General features: G+C 60.3%; 1 non-coding gene across 1 annotated transcript; it reads right to left on the bottom strand.

Annotated features, from left to right (window-relative positions):
* Window positions 1-5,769: 5,769 nt before the first annotated feature.
* LOC131870721 (5S ribosomal RNA) lies at window positions 5,770-5,888 on the bottom strand. Its single transcript, XR_009369025.1, has one exon. It is a non-coding gene; the product is annotated as a 5S ribosomal RNA (ribosomal RNA).
* Window positions 5,889-17,500: the final 11,612 nt, after the last annotated feature.

Genomic DNA, 17,500 nt, shown 5'->3' on the forward strand with positions numbered 1-17,500 from the left:
TTGCTAGGGCGTCGGGTGTGCACCCGGCCCGGCCTACGTGCGTGCACCTGGACGGGGCGTCGTGTGCGTGCAGTGTCCCGTCTGCAACGCGGTGCCCACACACCACCTCGGGCGCAACGACCTGCGCTCACATGTGGGCCGAGTGCACCTTGGTGCATGTTCGGGGCGCCTCGGGTGCACGCTCGATCTTGCCCCGGTGCACCAAGGCGCTCGGTTTGCCCCGGGTGCGCACTTGGTGCAAGGTGGGCACCCAAAATAGGGATCAAGCACCAAAACACAAGTTTCGGGATGCAAAATGGGACCCAAGGACCACAAATGCGTTCCAAGACCCATGATGGGTCCACGAGAACAAAAATGTGTTCCGAGACTTAATAAACAAATATTGGGTTTTAGGAGAAGAAACATGCTCTGATGCCCAAAACGAGAATCGACCCCGAAAAGGCCACAGGCCAAAAGTGGGATGCGAGACAAAAAAAAATGGGACCCGAGGACCAAAATTGGGTTCCCAGGTCGAAGACAGGGCAACCGGACAAGAAACGACCTCTAAGGCTCGAAATGAGTCCCGACGACTAAAACTTGACAAGAAGCACCCATCAGGCACCCAACTCGACACCCATGGGATGCCGACCCACCCGGGCTTCCACCTAGCACACCTTGGCACCCACCCACCCTCGCACCCAACCTCGCACCCAACTTAGCACCTTTGAACCCACATTGGCACTCACCCTGACCCTGGCACCTTGGAACCCACATTGGCACTCACCTTGACCCTGGCACCCACCTTTGCACTCACCTTGGGACCCACCCTGGCTCCCACCTCGGCACCCACCCAGACACCCACCTTGGTTCCTTGGCACCCACCTTGGATCCTTGGCACCCACCCCGACACCCACCTTGGCACGCAACTTGGCTACTTGCCACCCACCTTGGCTCCTTGACGCCCACCCCGACAACCACCCCGTGACCTACCCTGGCTAGGGTTGGTGCACACCCACCCTGGTGCCCACCTTGGCACCCACCCCATGACCCACCTTGGCACGCACCTTAGTACCCACCCCGTTACCCACCCTAGGACCCACCCCGTGACCCACCTTGGCCAGGGTGGGTGCCTTGGTGCGCACAACTTGCCTGGGCTGCACACCAGGGCGGGCTCAAGATGGCACCCGCGTTCCGTTTTTTTCACTATCTTTCAAAACGGAAATTTTAAAATCTCGTTTTTTTTTTTTTTTTGCCTTTTCTGGAAATTAGTGAAGGCAGCGCATCAAAGGTGCGCAATGCTGGTGCGAACCCGGGAGCGCTCCGATGTGTGCTCCAAGGTGCGGCGTGCACGAAGTCCGAGCCCGGCTTGCCCCGGGTGCGCACCTCGCGTGCACCTTCGCCGGGGTGAGCACCTTGGCTGGGTTGCGCGCCCTGGTGCGCACCAAGGAGCGCTCTGAAGTGTGCTCCAAGGTGCGGCGTGCACGAAGTCGGAGCTCGGTTTGCCCCGGGTGTGCACCTCGGGTGCGCACCTCGCGTGCACCTTCGCTGCGGTGGGCACCTTGGCTGGGTTGCGCGCCTTGGTGGGCACCATGCAGTGCACGAAGTCGGAGCCCGGTTTGCCCCGGGCGCGCACCTCCGCCAGGGTGGGCACCTTGGTGCGCACAACTTGCCTGGGCTGCGCACCAGGAAGGGCTCAAGATGGCACCCGCGTTCCGTTTTTTTCACTATCTTTCAGAACGGAAATTTTAAAATATCGTTTTTTTTTGCCTTTTCTGGAAATTAGTGAAGGCAGCGCATCAAAGGTGCGCAACGCTGGTGCGAACCTGGGAGCGCTCCGATGTGTGCTCCAAGGTGCGGCGTGCACGAAGTCGGAGCCCGGTTTGCCCCGGGTGCGCCCTGGTGGGCACCATGGTGCGCACCAAGGAGCGCTCCGAAGTGTGCTCCAAGGTGCGGCCTGCACGAAGTCGGAGCCCGGTTTGCCCCGGGCGTGCACCGCGGGTGGGCACCTTGGTGCGCATGCCTTGCCTGGGCTGCGCACCAGGGCGGGCTCAAGATGGCACCCGCGTTCCGTTTTTTTCACTATCTTTCAAAACGGAAATTTTAAAATCTCATTTTTTTTTGCCTTTTCTGGAAATTAGTGAAGGCAGCGCATCAAAGGTGCGCACCTCGCTGCCCACCACGGTGCGCAACGCCGGTGGGCACCCGGGAGTGCTTCGAAGTGTGCTCCAAGGTGCTGCGTGCACGTTGTCGGAGCCCGGTTTGCCCCGGGTGCGCACCTCGCGTGCACCTTCGTCAGGGTGGGCACCTTGGCTGGGTTTGCCCCGGCTGCGCTCCGAAGCGGGGTTATTGGAGCGCCGCCTCTTTTTTTGTCGGAGCGTTTGGTGGGGTTTCTCGCATTGGCTCTTCCCAGGCCCGGTTGCCACCCTGGCGCGCACGAAGTCGGAAGTAGGGTTAATTGCCCGGGTGCGCACCTTTGCCAGGGTGGGCACCTTACCTGGGCTGTGCACCCGGGCGGGCTCAAGATGGCACCCGCGTTCCGTTTTTTTCACTATCTTTCAAAACGGAAATTTTAAAATCTCCTCTTTTTTTTGCCTTTTCTGGAAATTAGTGAAGGCAGCGCATCAAAGGTGCGCACCTCGCTGCCCACCTTGGTGTGCTCTGAGGTGCGCACCCGGGAGCGCTACGAAGTGTGCTCCAAGGTGCGGCGTGCACGTTGTCGGAGCCCGGTTTGCCCCGGGTGCGCACCTCGCCTGCACCTTGGCCGGGGTGGGCACCCTGGCTGGGTTTGCCCAGGGTGCGCTCCGAAGCGGGGTTACTGGAGCGCCCCCTCTTTTTTTGTCAGAGCGTTTGGTGGGGTTTCTCGCATTGGCTCTTCCCAGGCCCGGTTGTTGGGTGCGCTCCCACCCTGGCGCGCGCGAAGTTGGAAGTTGGGTTAATTGCCCGGGCGCGCACCTTCGCCAGGGTGGGCACCTTGGTGCGCACACCTTGGCTGGGCTGCGCACCAGGGCGGGCTCAAGATGGCACCAGCATTCCCTTTTTCTCACTATCTTTCAAAACGGAAATTTTAAAATCTCGTTTTCTTTTGCCTTTTATGGAAATTAGTGAAGGCATCGCATCAAAGGTGCGCACCTCGCTGCCCACCTTGGTGTGCTCCGAGGTGCCCACCACGGTGCGCTCCGAGGTGCCCACCACGGTGCGCAACGCCGGTGCGAACCCGGGAGCGCCCCGATGTGTGCTCCAAGGTGCGGCGTGCACGAAGCCGGACCCCGGTTTGCCCCGGGTGCGCACCTCGCGTGCACCTTGGTGCGCACACCTTGGCTGGGTTGCGCGGCCTGGTGGGCACCATGGTGCGCACCAAGGAGCGCTCCGAAGTGTGCTCCAAGGTGCGGCGTGCACGAAGTCCTAGCCCGGTTTGCCCCGGGTGCGCACCTTCGCCGCGGTGGGCACCATGGCGTGCACGAAGTCGGAGCCCGGTTTGCCCCGGGTGCGCACCTCGCGTGCACCTTCGCCGGGGTGGGCACCTCGGCTGGGTTGCGCGCCCTGGTGCGCACCAAGGAGCGCTCCGAAGTGTGCTCCAAGGTGCGGCGTGCACGAAGTCGGAGCCCGGTTTGCCCCGGGTGCGCACCTTCGCCGCGGTGGGCACCCTGGTGCGCACCATGGCGTGCACGAAGTCGGAGCCCGGTTTGCCCCGGGTGCGCACCTCGCGTGCACCTTCGGCGGGGTTGCGCGCCCTGGTGCGCACCAAGGAGCGCTCCGAAGTGTGCTCCAAGGTGCGGCGTGCACGAAGTCGGAGCCCGGTTTGCCCCGGGTGCGCACCTCGCGTGCACCTTCGGCGGGGTTGCGCACCCTGGTGGGCACCATGGTGCGCACCAAGGAGCGCTCCGAAGTGTGCTCCAAGGTGCGGCGTGCACGAAGTCGGAGCCCGGTTTGCCCCGGGTGCGCACCTCGCGTGCACCTTCGCCGCGGTGGGCACCATGGCGTGCACGAAGTCGGAGCCCGGTTTGCCCCGGGTGCGCACCTCGCGTGCACCTTCGCCGGGGTGGGCACCTCGGCTGGGTTGCGCGCCCTGGTGCGCACCAAGGAGCGCTCCGAAGTGTGCTCCAAGGTGCGGCGTGCACGAAGTCGGAGCCCGGTTTGCCCCGGGTGCGCACCTCGCGTGCACCTTCGCCGCGGTGGGCACCATGGCGTGCACGAAGTCGGAGCCCGGTTTGCCTCGGGTGCGCACCCCGCGTGCACCTTCGCCGGGGTGGGCACCTCGGCTGGGTTGCGCGCCCTGGTGCGCACCAAGGAGCGCTCCGAAGTGTGCTCCAAGGTGCGGCGTGCACGAAGTCGGAGCCCGGTTTGCCCCGGGTGCGCACCTCGCGTGCACCTTCGCCGCGGTGGGCACCTTGGCTGGGTTGGGCACCATTGAGCGCTCCGAAGTGTGCTCCAAGGTGCGCACCATGGCCCTCCAAGGTGCGCAGCATGGCGTGCACGAAGTCGGAGCCCGGTTTGCCCCGGGTGCGCACCTCGCGTGCACCTTCGCCAGGGTGGGCACCTCGGTGCGCACACCTTCTCAATGTTTTCTTGCCTTTTCTGGAAATTGGTGAAGGCAGCGCATCAAAGGTGCGCACCTCGGTGTGCTCCGAGGTGCGAACCCGAGAGCGCTCCGAGGTGCCCACGAAGTCGAAAGTCGGGTTAATTGCATTGTTTTCCCCGGGTGCGCTCCGAGGTGCGCAACATCGGTGCGCACCAAGGAGGGCTCCGAAGTGTGCTCCAAGGTGCGCACGATTCGGAGCTCGGTTTGCCCGGGGTGCGCACACCTTGGCTGGGTTGCGCACCCTTTGTGCGCTCCAAGGTGCGCACGAAGTCGGAGCTCGGTTTGCCCCGGGTGCGCACCTTCGCCAGGGTGCGCACCTTGATGCGCACGCCTTGGCTGGGCTGCGCACCTTGGTGGGCGCCATGGTGCGCACCTTTCGTGCGCTCCAAGGTGCGCACGAAGTCGGAGCTCGGTTTGCCCCGGGTGCGCACCTTGGTGGGCGCCATGGTGCACTCCGAGGTGCCCAAGATTGGTGCGCAACAAGGAGCGCTCCGAAGTGCGCTCCAAGGTGCGCAGGTGCGCGCGAAGTCGAAAGTTGGGTTAATTGTCCGGTTTGCCTCGGGTGCGCACCTTGCGTGCACCTTCGCCAGGGTGGGCGCCTTGGTGCGCACACCTTGGCTGGGCTGCGCACCCGGGCGCGCACACCTTGGCACCCGCGTTTCCTTCATTTTAAATTTTTTTTTTTTACAATCTCTCAAGTGGGAAATTCTATAATCTCAACTTTTTTTGCCTTTTCAGGAAACTTTTGAATGGAGCGCATCATTGGTGCGCTCCGAAGTGTGCTCCAAGGTGCGCACCTCTGGTGTGCTCCAAAGCTCTCTCCAGCTGCGTGCACCTGCCCCGGCCGCGCACCCGGCCCCGCCCAGCTTCGCTCACCTGTCCCGGGCGTCTGGTGCGGAACCTTAGAGTAAGAAACATCACCGTGCACCTTGGCCAACGTGCGCGACTCGACCGAGCGCGCACTGGCCGAGGTGCACACCGATTTCACCTGGGTGCGCGCGCAGCACCTCGGGCGCACCGGGGTGCGCGCACAACGCCCGGGTTGCACCGTGGCCTGTGTGCTCGGGGCGCCTCGGGTGCGCGCTCGGTGTCGCCCCCGCGCGCGCGGTAGTGCGGGCAGCGCACCCCGGCCCGGCCCGGCCCCGACGAGAACGCAAACGGGCAAAAGGTTTATTCAAATAGCATTGCGACGCCCGGCGAAAAACTAAAAAAGGGTGCAACACCGGGACTTCCCGGGAGGTCACCCATCCCAGTACTACTCCGGCCCAAGCGCGCTTAACTGCGGAGTTCTGATGGGATCCGGTGCACTAACGCTGGTATGATCGCACCCGTTATGAGCTTGTCGCAGTGTGTACTTAGCAAACCGCGACCCACGTGCGAATCCACCCCGGCCACCCACCCCCGTCGAGGTGCACACCCTCCCTCGCGAAGTGCGCCCCGTTCGCCAAGTGTGAGCCCTGCCCGGGTGCGCGCACCTTGCTAGGGCGTCGGGTGTGCACCCGGCCCGGCCTACGTGCGTGCACCTGGACGGGGCGTCGTGTGCGTGCAGTGTCCCGTCTGCAACGCGGTGCCCACACACCACCTCGGGCGCAACGACCTGCGCTCACATGTGGGCCGAGTGCACCTTGGTGCATGTTCGGGGCGCCTCGGGTGCACGCTCGATCTTGCCCCGGTGCACCAAGGCGCTCGGTTTGCCCCGGGTGCGCACTTGGTGCAAGGTGGGCACCCAAAATAGGGATCAAGCACCAAAACACAAGTTTCGGGATGCAAAATGGGACCCAAGGACCACAAATGCGTTCCAAGACCCATGATGGGTCCACGAGAACAAAAATGTGTTCCGAGACTTAATAAACAAATATTGGGTTTTAGGAGAAGAAACATGCTCTGATGCCCAAAACGAGAATCGACCCCGAAAAGGCCACAGGCCAAAAGTGGGATGCGAGACAAAAAAAAATGGGACCCGAGGACCAAAATTGGGTTCCCAGGTCGAAGACAGGGCAACCGGACAAGAAACGACCTCTAAGGCTCGAAATGAGTCCCGACGACTAAAACTTGACAAGAAGCACCCATCAGGCACCCAACTCGACACCCATGGGATGCCGACCCACCCGGGCTTCCACCTAGCACACCTTGGCACCCACCCACCCTCGCACCCAACCTCGCACCCAACTTAGCACCTTTGAACCCACATTGGCACTCACCCTGACCCTGGCACCTTGGAACCCACATTGGCACTCACCTTGACCCTGGCACCCACCTTTGCACTCACCTTGGGACCCACCCTGGCTCCCACCTCGGCACCCACCCAGACACCCACCTTGGTTCCTTGGCACCCACCTTGGATCCTTGGCACCCACCCCGACACCCACCTTGGCACGCAACTTGGCTACTTGCCACCCACCTTGGCTCCTTGACGCCCACCCCGACAACCACCCCGTGACCTACCCTGGCTAGGGTTGGTGCACACCCACCCTGGTGCCCACCTTGGCACCCACCCCATGACCCACCTTGGCACGCACCTTAGTACCCACCCCGTTACCCACCCTAGGACCCACCCCGTGACCCACCTTGGCCAGGGTGGGTGCACCCACCCTGGTGCCCACCTTGGCACCCACCCATCCTAGCACCCAGCCTGTGACCGGGCTTGGAACCCAACCTTGCACCCGTCTTGGCCAGTGTGGGTGCGCACCCATCCTGGCACCCACGTTGTGACACACCCTTTAACCCACGCACCCTAGCAGCCACGTTGGCACCCACCTTGGAACACAACCTAGCAACTTGGCACCCACCCCGTGACCCACCTTGGCATCCACCATAGCAGTCGCCCACTTGGCACCCACCTTGGAACCCAAGTTGGCACCCACCTCGGCACCCACCTTGACACTTGTGGACCCACCTTGCCACTCACCCTAGCATCGACCCATCCTAGCACCCACCCTGGCACCTTTGCACCCTAGCACTCACCCATCCTAGCACCTAACCTGTGACCCACCTTGACACTCACCCTCGCACCCACCTTGGAACCCAACCTAGCACCCACCCACCCTGACACCAACCCTAGCACCTACCCACCCTTGCACCCACCCTGTGACCCATCTTGGCACCCACCCATCCTACCACTCAACCTATCACCCACCTTCTCACCCACCTTGGCATCCACCTTAGCACCCACCCACACTGGCACCTTGGCACCCACCTCGGGCAAGGTGGGTGCACACCCACCCTGACACCCAATTTAGAACCAACCGAGCATGTTACCCACCTTGGCACCCACATTGCAGCCCACCCTAGTACCCACCCTATGACCCACATTGGCATCCACACCCTAGCACCCAGGCACCTCGACACCCGCCTTGACACGCACCCTAGCACTAAACCTGTGACCCACCTTGGAACTCACCCTAGAACCCACCCACCCTGTGAACCACCTTGGCATCCACCTTAGCACCCACCCACCTTGGCACCCACTCTAGCACTCACCCATCCTAACACCCAACTTGTTACCCACCTTGGCACCCGCCCTCGCGTCCACCTTGAAACCCACCCTAGCACCCACCCACGCAGGAGCCCACCTTGGCACCCAACCTAACACCCACGCATCCTGGCACCCAACTTGTGACCCACCTTGGAACCCACCCTAGTACCCACCTTTGAACCCACTATATCACCAACCCACCTTGGCACCCACCCTATGACCCTCTTTGGAATCCACCCTAGCACGCACCCACCCTGGCACCCACCATGGAGCGCACCCTAGCACCCACCCACCTCGGCACGCACCTCAACACCCACCTTGGTGTGCGCACTGCGCCAACCTCTCAAAGACCCTATGTGGTGCGCTCCAAAGTGTACACCTTTGGTGCGCTCCAAGGTGCGCACCTTTGGTGCACACCGAGGTGCACACCAAAGTGTGCACCGAGGTGAGCACCAAAGTGCACTCCAAGGTGCACACCAAGGCGTGCACCTTTGGTGCGGTCAATGCAAACGAATTCGGAAGTTGGGGTCGATGTCCTAATCGCTGCTGCAGACTACACGTATGAGAATCGGACAAATAGCTTTATATAGGGGAGGTGTTGCGTTTGATGGGTCGACTCCCCTGGTTGTGTGCACTGCACCAACTTCAAAGACCCTGTCTTGTTTAAGAAGTCAAAAGTTGGGGTGGATGTCCTAATCATTGCTGCAGTCTACGCATGTATGAGAATCAGACAAATAGCTTATATAGGGGAGGTGTTGCATTCGGTGGGTTGACTCCCCTGGTTGTGCGCACTGCGCCAACCTCAAAGACCCCGCATAGCAGAAGAAGTCGGAAGTCGGATTTTGGTGAGCACCAAGGCGTGCACCTTTGGTGCGGTCAACGCAGACGAATTCAGAAGTTGGGGTGGATGTCCTAATCGTTGTTGCAGGCTACACATGTATGAGAATCAGACAAATAGCTTATATAGGGGAGGTGTTGGGTTTGATGGGTCAACTCCCTTGGTTGTGCGCATTACGCCAACCTCAAAGACCTTGTTTTCGTTAAGAAGTCAAAAGTTGGGGTCAATGTCCTAATGGCTCCTGTAGGCTACACATGTATGAGAATCGGACAAATAGCTTATATAGGGGAGGTGTTGGGTTTGATGGGTCGACTCCCCTGGTTGTGCGCATTACGTCAACCTCAAAGACCTTGTTTTCGTTAAGAAGTCAAAAGTTGGGGTCGATGTCCTAATTGCTCCTGTAGACTACACATGTATGAGAATCAGACAAATAGCTTATATAGGGGAGGTGTTGGGTTTGATGGGTTGACTCCCCTAGTTGTTCGCATTACACCAACCTCAAAGACCTTGTTTTCGTTTAGAAGCCGAAAGTTGGGGTCGATGTCCTAATTGCTCCTGCAGGCTACGCATGTATGAGAATCAGACAAATAGCTTATATAGGGGAGGTGTTGGGTTTGATGGGTCGACTCCCCTGGTTGTGCGCATTGCGCCAACCTCAAAGACCCTGCATTGCGGATGAAGTCGAAAGTCAGAGTTTGGTGTGCTACAAGGTGTGGTCGAAGGTGCTCACCTAGGTGTGCACCTTTGGAGCGCAGGAAAAGTGCCCTCCAAAAGTGCGCACCTTTGGAGTGCACAAAAGTGCCCTCCAAAAGTGCGCACCTTTGGAGCGCACAAAAGTGCCCTCCAAAAAGTGCCCTCCAAAAGTGCGCACCTTTGGAGCGCACAAAAGTGCCCTCCAAAAAGTGCCCTCCAAAAGTGCGCACCTTTGGAGTGCAGAAAAGTGCCCTCCAAAAAGTGCCCTCCAAAAGTGTGCACCTTTGGAGTGCACAAAAGTGCCCTCCAAAAGTGCGCACCTTTGGAGCGCAGAAAAGTGCCCTCCAAAAAGTGCCCTCCAAAAGTGCGCACCTTTGGAGCGCAGAAAAGTGCCCTCCAAAAAGTGCCCTCCAAAAGTGCGCACCTTTGGAGCGCAGAAAAGTGCCCTCCAAAAAGTGCCCTCCAAAAGTGCGCACCTTTGGAGCGCAGAAAAGTGCCCTCCAAAAAGTGCCCTCCAAAAGTGCGCACCTTTGGAGCGCACAAAAGTGCCCTCCAAAAAGTGCCCTCCAAAAGTGCGCACCTTTGGAGCGCACAAAAGTGCCCTCCAAAAGTGCGCACCTTTGGAGCGCACAAAAGTGCCCTCCAAAAGTGCGCACTTTTGGTGCGCACCAAGGCGCTGGTTCGGTCGTTGCAGGCGAGTTCGGAAGTTGGGGTCGATGTCCTGAGCGGAGGTGCAAACTACACAGGTGTCGGAATCGGACAAATAGCTTATATAGGGGAGGTGTATGCTTCGATGGGTCGACTCCCCAGGTTGAGCGCACCGCGCCAACCTCAAAGACCCTACGGTATGGATGAAGTCGGAAGTTGGGTCCGATGACCGATTCGATTAGTAGGTATGCTCATGAGGTCGGAATTTGGGTCCGATGACCTGCCATGTGCAGGAAGGCGAATGTTGGCACTGTGCGTTGCAAGGTGCACACCAAGGTGCTGGTGCGGTCTTTTTAGTCGAGTTCGGAAGTTGGGGTCGATGTCCTGATCGGAGGTGCAAGCTACACAGGTGTGGGAATCGGACAAATAGCTTATATAGGGGAGGTGTATGCTTCGTTGGGTCGACTCCCCGGGTTGAGCGCACCGCGCCAACCTCAAAGACCCTACGGTATGGATGAAGTCGGAAGTTGGGTCCGATGACCGATTCGATATGTAGGCATACTCGCGAGGTCGGAATTTGGGTCCGATGACCTGCCATGTGCAGGAAGGCGAATGTTGGCACTGTGCGTTGCAAGGTGCGCACCAAGGCGCTGGTTCGGTCGTTGCAGGCGAGTTCGGAAGTTGGGGTCGATGTCCTGATCGGAGGTGCAAACTACACAGGTGTGGGAATCGGACAAATAGCTTATATAGGGGAGGTGTATGCTTCGTTGGGTCGACTCCCCGGGTTGAGCGCACCGCGCCAACCTCAAAGACCCTACGGTATGGATGAAGTCGGAAGTTGTGTCCGATGACCGATTCGATATGTAGGCATACTCGCGAGGTCGGAATTTGGGTCCGATGACCTGCCATGTGCAGGAAGGCGAATGTTGGGACTGTGCGTCGCAAGGTGCGCACCAAGGCGCTGGTGCCGTCGTTGCAGTCGAGTTCGGAAGTTGGGGTCGATGTCCTGGTCAGAGGTGCAAACTACACAGGTGTGGGAATCGGACAAATAGCTTATATAGGGGAGGTGTATGCTTCGATGGGTCGACTCCCCGGGTTGAGCGCACCGCGCCAACCTCAAAGACCCTACAGTATGGATGAAGTCGGAAGTTGGGTCCAATGACCGATTCGATACGTAGGCATATTGGCGAGGTCTGAATTTGTGTCCGATGACCTGCCATGCGCAGGAAGGCGGAATTTGGGTCCGATGACCGAGTTGATGGCGTGCCATGCGCAGAAAGGCGGAATTTGGGTCCGATGACCGAGTTGATGTTGATGGCCCGCCATGCACAGGAAGGCGGAATTTGGGTCCGATGACCGATTTGAAGGCGTGCCATGCGCAGAAAGGCGGAGTTTGGGTCCGATGACCGAGTTGATATTGATGGCCCGCCATGCGCAGGAAGGCGGAATTTGGGTCCGATGACCTGACATACGCATGGAGTCCGACTCGGGGGCCGATGTTCGATTCGATGACTTGCATTGTGGGTAAAGTCGGAAGTTGTGGTCTTTGACCCGATTCGATGACCAGACTTCGGCTGCTTGAGAATCGGACAAATAACTTATATAGGGGAGGTAGTGTTCTCGAGCATCCTCCCCCCGTGCCCGTTTATGTCGATTGATGCTGGTGCTCGACTGGTTGGAGCGCTCGGATGCAAAAATCTTGCACCAGGATTTATCGATTGTGATGGACACGGCAAGTCTCCTGATTGCTATGCAGGAGCTCATCGTGAATCTCTATGCGGCCTTGGTATGGACTCGACCTGCGGAATGGTTCGGCAATGGTAGTCGCTCCAACACGTCCTTGCAATGGCCACAGAGGTGATTCGACTAGAGCTCCAGTCTAGCTTTTGGGTTGCTTGGCGGACTGGTATAGCCGCGATCGAGTTCCGGCCATGAACGTTTTAGATAGCTCTTGGGCTTTCTGGGACGGAAGTCGGAAGTTTGGGCTGTTGTCCGATTTGATGACCATTCTTCGGATGTGTGAGAATCGGACAAATAACTTATATAGGGGACTGTGTTGTCTCACGCAGCCCCCTCCGTGCCCCTCTATCTCGACCGATGTTGGTGCTTGAAAGGGTTGGGATCGCTCGGATTTATAAACGTGCACCACCATTTGTCGAGTGTGAGGGACGCGGCAGGTCTCCTAAATGCTATACGGGCGCTCTCTGAGAATCTCTATCCGGCCTCGACACAGACTAGTCTTGCTGAATGGTTTGGCACTGGTAGTCGATCCAACACGTCGTTGTTGTGGCCGCCTAGGCGATTCGATTCGAGCCCCCGTCTAGCTTTTGGGTTGCTTGGCGGATTTTGCCCTATCCGCAAGTGAGCTCGGTCCCTAAACGTTCGAGAAACCCGATTGCTATGCGCCGACTCTCTTTCTTGCGAGCCTCCATCTAGCTTTTGGGTCTCTACGGAACGGAAGTCGGAATCTGGGACCGTTGTTTGATTCGACGAGGCAGACTACGGTTGTGCGAGAATCGGACAAATAACTTATATAGGGGAGGTGTTGACTGGAGCATTCTCCCCCGTGCCCCTCTAACTCGACCAATGCTGGCGCTCGAACGGTGGTAGCGCTCGGATTTTCGTTGAGCGCCAGCATTGGTCGATTTAGAGGGGCATGCGAGATTCCCGAATGCTATGCGAGGGCTCTAACGGAAATGTCTATTGGTTTCGGTATGGATGCAATTGCGAGTGGTTCGGCAAAGGTAGTCGTTCCGATGCGTCCATGTCGTGGCCAAATCGATAATTCGATTTGAGCCCTCGTATAGCATTTGGGTCTCTCGATGTGATTCCGCATTCCAGTCCCTTTGGGCACTGCTTGAGCCGCATCCCAGGGGGTTCCCTTCCCAATAATCTGCCTCGCAACCCGATTGCTATGCGGTGAGGCTCCTCGGCCGCCTCGGAACTATCTGTGTATCAGACGCATCGCGGGATAAGGGGTTGGCAACGGTAGTCGCCCCAAGCGCGTCCGATGCTTGGACCATTCCGAGGCGGCCCTGAAGCCTCTTCCGTCTAGCCGTTGGGTCCTTCTCGCCGCATCCCTTGCCTCGCACCCCGATTGCTATGCGGTGAGGCTCCTCGGCCGCCTTGGAACTATCTGTGTATCAGACGCATCGCGGGATAAGGGGTTGTCACTGGTAGTCGCCCCAAGCGCGTCCGATGCTTGGACCATTCCGAGGCGGCCCTGAAGCCTCTTCCGTCTAGCCGTTGGGTCCTTCTCGCCGCATCCCTCGACTCGCACCCCGATTGCTATGCGGTGAGGCTCCTCGGCCGCCTTGGAACTATCTGTGTATCGGACGCGTCGCGGGATAAGGGGTTGTCACTGGTAGTCGCCCCAAGCGCGTCCGATGCTTGGACCATTCCGAGGCGGCCCTGAAGCCTCTTCCGTCTAGCCGTTGGGTCCTTCTCGCCGCATCCCTCGCCTCGCACCCCGATTGCTATGCGGTGAGGCTCCTCGGCCGCCTTGGAACTATCTGTGTATCGGACGCGTCGCGGGATAAGGGGTTGTCACTGGTAGTCGCCCCAAGCGCGTGCGATGCATGGACCATTCCCAGGCGGCCCTGAAGCCTCTTCCGTCTAGCCGTTGGGTCCTTCTCGCCGCATCCCTCGCCTCGCACCCCGATTGCTATGCGGTGAGGCTCCTCGGCCGCCTTGGAACTATCTGTGTATCGGACGCGTCGCGGGATAAGGGGTTGTCACTGGTAGTCGCCCCAAGCGCGTCCGATGCTTGGACCATTCCGAGGCGGCCCTGAAGCCTCTTCCGTCTAGCCGTTGGGTCCTTCTCGCCGCATCCCTCGCCTCGCACCCCGATTGCTATGCGGTGAGGCTCCTCGGCCGCCTTGGAACTATCTGTGTATCGGACGCGTCGCGGGATAAGGGGTTGTCACTGGTAGTCGCCCCAAGCGCGTCCGATGCTTGGACCATTCCGAGGCGGCCCTGAAGCCTCTTCCGTCTAGCCGTTGGGTCCTTCTCGCCGCATCCCTCGCCTCGCACCCCGATTGCTATGCGGTGAGGCTCCTCGGCCGCCTTGGAACTATCTGTGTATCGGACGCGTCGCGGGATAAGGGGTTGTCACTGGTAGTCGCCCCAAGCGCGTCCGATGCTTGGACCATTCCGAGGCGGCCCTGAAGCCTCTTCCGTCTAGCCGTTGGGTCCTTCTCGCCGCATCCCTCGCCTCGCACCCCGATTGCTATGCGGTGAGGCTCCTCGGCCGCCTTGGAACTATCTGTGTATCGGACGCATCGCGGGATAAGGGGTTGTCACTGGTAGTCGCCCCAAGCGCGTCCGATGCTTGGACCATTCCGAGGCGGCCCTGAAGCCTCTTCCGTCTAGCCGTTGGGTCCTTCTCGCCGCATCCCTCGCCTCGCACCCCGATTGCTATGCGGTGAGGCTCCTCGGCCGCCTTGGAACTATCTGTGTATCGGACGCGTCGCGGGATAAGGGGTTGTCACTGGTAGTCGCCCCAAGCGCGTCCGATGCTTGGACCATTCCGAGGCGGCCCTGAAGCCTCTTCCGTCTAGCCGTTGGGTCCTTCTCGCCGCATCCCTCGCCTCGCACCCCGATTGCTATGCGGTGAGGCTCCTCGGCCGCCTTGGAACTATCTGTGTATCGGACGCGTCGCGGGATAAGGGGTTGTCACTGGTAGTCGCCCCAAGCGCGTCCGATGCTTGGACCATTCCGAGGCGGACCTGAAGCCTCTTCCGTCTAGCCGTTGGGTCCTTCTCGCCGCATCCCTCGCCTCGCACCCCGATTGCTATGCGGTGAGGCTCCTCGGCCGCCTTGGAACTATCTGTGTATCGGACGCGTCGCGGGATAAGGGGTTGTCACTGGTAGTCGCCCCAAGCGCGTCCGATGCTTGGACCATTCCGAGGCGGCCCTGAAGCCTCTTCCGTCTAGCCGTTGGGTCCTTCTTGCCGCATCCCTCGCCTCGCACCCCGATTGCTATGCGGTGAGGCTCCTCGGCCGCCTTGGAACTATCTGTGTATCGGACGCGTCGCGGGATAAGGGGTTGTCACTGGTAGTCGCCCCAAGCGCGTCCGATGCTTGGACCATTCCGAGGCGGCCCTGAAGCCTCTTCCGTCTAGCCGTTGGGTCCTTCTCGCCGCATCCCTCGCCTCGCACCCCGATTGCTATGCGGTGAGGCTCCTCGGCCGCCTTGGAACTATCTGTGTATCGGACGCATCGCGGGATAAGGGGTTGTCACTGGTAGTCGCCCCAAGCGCGTCCGATGCTTGGACCATTCCGAGGCGGCCCTGAAGCCTCTTCCGTCTAGCCGTTGGGTCCTTCTCGCCGCATCCCTCGCCTCGCACCCCGATTGCTATGCGGTGAGGCTCCTCGGCCGCCTTGGAACTATCTGTGTATCGGACGCGTCGCGGGATAAGGGGTTGTCACTGGTAGTCGCCCCAAGCGCGTCCGATGCTTGGACCATTCCGAGGCGGACCTGAAGCCTCTTCCGTCTAGCCGTTGGGTCCTTCTCGCCGCATCCCTCGCCTCGCACCCCGATTGCTATGCGGTGAGGCTCCTCGGCCGCCTTGGAACTATCTGTGTATCGGACGCGTCGCGGGATAAGGGGTTGTCACTGGTAGTCGCCCCAAGCGCGTCCGATGCTTGGACCATTCCGAGGCGGCCCTGAAGCCTCTTCCGTCTAGCCGTTGGGTCCTTCTCGCCGCATCCCTCGCCTCGCACCCCGATTGCTATGCGGTGAGGCTCCTCGGCCGCCTTGGAACTATCTGTGTATCGGACGCGTCGCGGGATAAGGGGTTGTCACTGGTAGTCGCCCCAAGCGCGTCCGATGCTTGGACCATTCCGAGGCGGACCTGAAGCCTCTTCCCTCTAGCCGTTGGGGCTTTCTCGCCGCATCCCTCGCCTCGCACCCCGATTGCTATTCGGTGAGGCTCCTCGGCCGACTTGGAACTATCTGTGTATCGGACGCATCGCGGGATAAGGGGTTGGCAGTGGTAGTCGCCCCAAGCGCGTCCGATGCTTGGACCATTCCGAGGCGGCCCTGCAGCCTCTTCCGTCTAGCCGTTGGGGCCATCTCGCTGCATCCCCCACCTCGCACCACGATTGCTATGCGGTGAGGCTCCTTGGCCGCCTCGGAACTATCTGTGTATCGGACGCATCGCGGGATAAGGGGTTGTCACTGGTAGTCGCCCCAAGCGCGTCCGATGCTTGGACTATTCCGAGGCGGCCCTGCAGCCTCTTCCGTCTAGCCGTTGGGGCCATCTCGCCGCATCCCCCAGCTCCTCGGCCGCCTCGGAACTATCTGTGTATCGGACGCATCGCGGGATAAGGGGTTGGCAGTGGTAGTCGCCCCAAGCGCGTTCGATGCTTGGACTATTCCGAGGCGGCCCCGCAGCCTCTTCCGTCTACCCTTTGGGGCCATCTCGCCGCATCCCTCGCCTCGCACCCCGATTGCTATGCGGTGAGGCTCCTCGGCCGCCTGGGAACTATCTTCGTATCGGATGCATCGCGGGATAAGGGGTTGTCACTGGTAGTCGCCCCAAGCGCGTCCGATGCTTGGACTATTCCGAGGCGGCCCTGTGGCCTCTTCCGTCTAGCCGTTGGGGCCATCTCGCCGCATCCCTCACCTCGCACCCCCATTGCTATGCGGTGAGGCTCCTCGGCCGCCTTGGAACTGTCTTCGTATCGGAAGCATCGCGGGATAAGGGGTTGTCACTGGTAGTCGCCCCAAGCGCGTCCGATGCTTGGACTATTCCGAGGCGGCCCTGCAGCCTCTTCCGTCTAGCCGTTGGGGCCATCTCGCCGCATCCCCCACCTCGCACCCGGATTGCTATGCGGTGAGGCTCCTCGGCCGCCTTGGAACTATCTTCGTATCGGACGCATCGCGGGATAAGGGGTTGTCACTGGTAGTCGCCCCAAGCGCGTCCGATGCTTGGACTATTCCGACGCGGCCCTGTGGCCTCTTCCGTCTAGCCGTTGGGGCCATCTCGCCGCATCCCCCACCTCGCACCCCGATTGCTATGCGGTGAGGCTCCTCGGCCGCCTTGGAACCATCTTCGTATCGGACGCATCGCGGGATGAGGGGTTGTCACTGGTAGTCGCCCCAAGCGCGTCCGATGCTTGGACCATTCCGAGGCGGCCCTGAAGCCTCTTCCGTCTAGCCGTTGGGGCCTTCCCGCCCCATCCCTCGCCTCGCACCCCCGATTGCTATGCGGTGAGGCTCCTCGGCCGCCTTGGAACCATCTGTGTATCGGACGCATCGCGGGATAAGGGGTTGGCACTGGTA

This window comes from Cryptomeria japonica, unplaced genomic scaffold (genome assembly GCF_030272615.1).
Source record: "Cryptomeria japonica unplaced genomic scaffold, Sugi_1.0 HiC_scaffold_344, whole genome shotgun sequence".
Lineage (NCBI taxonomy): Eukaryota > Viridiplantae > Streptophyta > Pinopsida > Cupressales > Cupressaceae > Cryptomeria > Cryptomeria japonica.